General features: G+C 38.1%; 1 long non-coding RNA gene across 1 annotated transcript; it reads right to left on the reverse strand.

Annotated features, from left to right (window-relative positions):
- Positions 1 to 1,129: 1,129 nt before the first annotated feature.
- Positions 1,130 to 2,321, reverse strand: LOC149836158 (uncharacterized). The gene is made up of 2 exons (XR_016432680.1): positions 1,849 to 2,321; positions 1,130 to 1,759 (listed from the first exon to the last, which is right to left on the reverse strand). It is a non-coding gene; the product is annotated as an uncharacterized LOC149836158 (long non-coding RNA).
- Between the last annotated feature and the right edge of the window lie 241 nt (positions 2,322 to 2,562).

Raw genomic sequence — 2,562 nt, forward strand, 5'->3', positions numbered from 1 at the left:
GGTTATATAAAAAGAAACTGGATTAGCTGCTATTTTATTAGATATTCTGAAAGATATAGGAGTTATAAATTTTATGATCATGTGAATAAGTCTTTTTTTTAGACAAAGCGAGAATCAAGCACTTACCTGCATGCACTTTTCATTTTCTAAAAGCAAGCTTCTCATTAAGTATGGGAAGCATGAAAGAGGGCATGATTTCATGCTTATGAAGTGTGTTCATTATAAATGAGCTTCCAGGTTTTTAGAAGATTCTAGTAACTATACATTGAACATACTTTGGTAACTAGAACCAGCACATGGTTAGGACACAAGAACACAAAACATTTTAATTTTTAATAAATAAAGAACTATTTTTGGCATTTTAATATTTAAACTGCATTTTTATTGAAATAATACTAAAAAGTAGTAAAGTTATTAAAATAATATTCACATGTGTCAGTGTGTCCGCTCAAGTCACCAGGGACATGCAGCCAAAATGGGTGTGTCCCTGTGACATTGTCGGACACATGCAGCAAGCAGAAAAGGCATGCGGTTCTAAATGATCCATTTAGTCGGGCCATCTCCAGGATATGCAGGAGTCGACTCAAACCAACCTGTTTAAGGAAAACTTAACTGGGTATCATGTTTCTTTCTTGCTTTTCAGTGTTTCATTCACAATCAGATAATGGATATTAACTAAATGCAAAAGTTATAGAGGAATCAGGAAATACAATATACACGGTCTACAATTGAAACTTGGTGTTCAGAATCTTCAGATCAACTTAATGCCCTACAGTATAGGGACTGGACCTTTTCTTTTGTGGCTCAAAGTCCCACAGTCGGCCCAACTACATATCAACTTGGGTAACATAACCTAATTATAACAAAAGTTATAGAGGAATCAGGAAATACAATATACACGGTCTACAATTGAAACTTGTTGTTCAGAATCTTCAGATCAACTTAATGCCCTACAGTTTAGGGACTGGACTTTGGCTTTTGTGGATCAAAGTCCCACAGTCAGCCCAACTACATACCAACTTGGGTAACATAACCTAATTATGTTCTTTGTGCACACAAAAACTACTAACCGTATAAGATGGAAGTTTCATTGGTCAGACAACACAATAAAAACAGACTAACAATTCACAGAAAAAAAGCCTTACATTGACCAATGAAGCACTGGGATATCCATGAAATCTCCACAATTTAAGAAACCAATAGTCAACTGAATGTATTGCAAACATGAAAATGCTGCCAAGATACCGTATACCGTACCTGATACCTGAATCTTCAAAGGTAGGTTTAAAAGAATGTACTGAAAATCATGCAATTTGTGCCTGTAGCCATGTCGTAGTGACAGGAACAGATATGGTCCAGTTGGTACAAAACATTCACTGGAACACCACAAGATTGGCAGAATCAACAATCTTTCCCATCTTACAATAACATTATCACCTGATAAACGTGATTACTACTACACTGTATCAGCTAAAAGGAGCACTTTGTGGCAGAAACAAGACTCCCAACAACAGAAAAGAGGAAGAACCATGGCTAGGCTTCCAAAGGGCATAGAACCCAGTGGCGGAACCTCAACTTCCTCGGAAGATTGCTTCCTCAACATGCCCAACATTTCCTGTGGAATGATTTTTTTTTCAAAATTCTGATGGATTCTCTCAGCCACCAAGCAGTGAAAGCTTAACAATTTGTACTGCTCATGTCCTATTTCTTAAGCACAGCATTCCCTGTTTTGCTTCCATGATGCTCCCCACATTGGTAACTACACAATAGGCTCAAGAATCATCAACACATGATGGTAACTACACAATAGGCACAAGAATCAACATGAAAGAGTGGCTTAAGAAATACCATCAATGGCTTATGGTGGTGCAGTTCCAGCACCATTCAAACCCACCGCACATCTTCTTTTCGCGGCCTTGGACCTGTAACACCAAAGCTCAAATGCTTCACTTAAATCAGGATACTTTGCTTTCTCAGTGCTCAACCAATCTGATAAAATGTCAGCTTGATCATTAGATGGCAATGCCAACACAAGCGAAACTATTGCAGCTTCAATGTTGTGACAAAGGTCAGAATCAATCCTGTACAAAAATAACTGGTTGTTGCTATCCTGAAGATCTAGTAAGAGCTTCCACTTCCTTATATGTGGGAGCCAAATCTTCAGCATGCGTACACGGGCGGGTGCTGGAAGAACAACATTCCCATACCCTATAGCTTCCAACACTTTTCCTACAACTTCTAAGAGCTTTAGCTTGAACTCCCATAAGCAGGAATCAAGACTATCCTTCTGAAGAACAGTTAAAACACAGTCTGAAATGCATAACCAACTACTTACAAAATCCTTCATTAGATCCAGCTTCGGAAGAATATTACACATCCATTCAAGGTCTGTTAGACTCTTCAAGGCTATCTTCTGAGCTACTTCCACTGAATCATTGGACTGTAATAACAGTGAACTCACTTGCACCTCAAACAAGGAGAAAATCTTTGAAAGACAAGTCCTGATTTCGGATTTCACATTATCATCATCCATAAATAAGGGTGCATCTTCATCTTCTACTA

Source organism: Nuphar pumila, chromosome 6 (genome assembly GCF_984573655.1).
Source record: "Nuphar pumila chromosome 6, dmNupPumi1.hap1.1, whole genome shotgun sequence".
Classification (NCBI taxonomy): domain Eukaryota; kingdom Viridiplantae; phylum Streptophyta; class Magnoliopsida; order Nymphaeales; family Nymphaeaceae; genus Nuphar; species Nuphar pumila.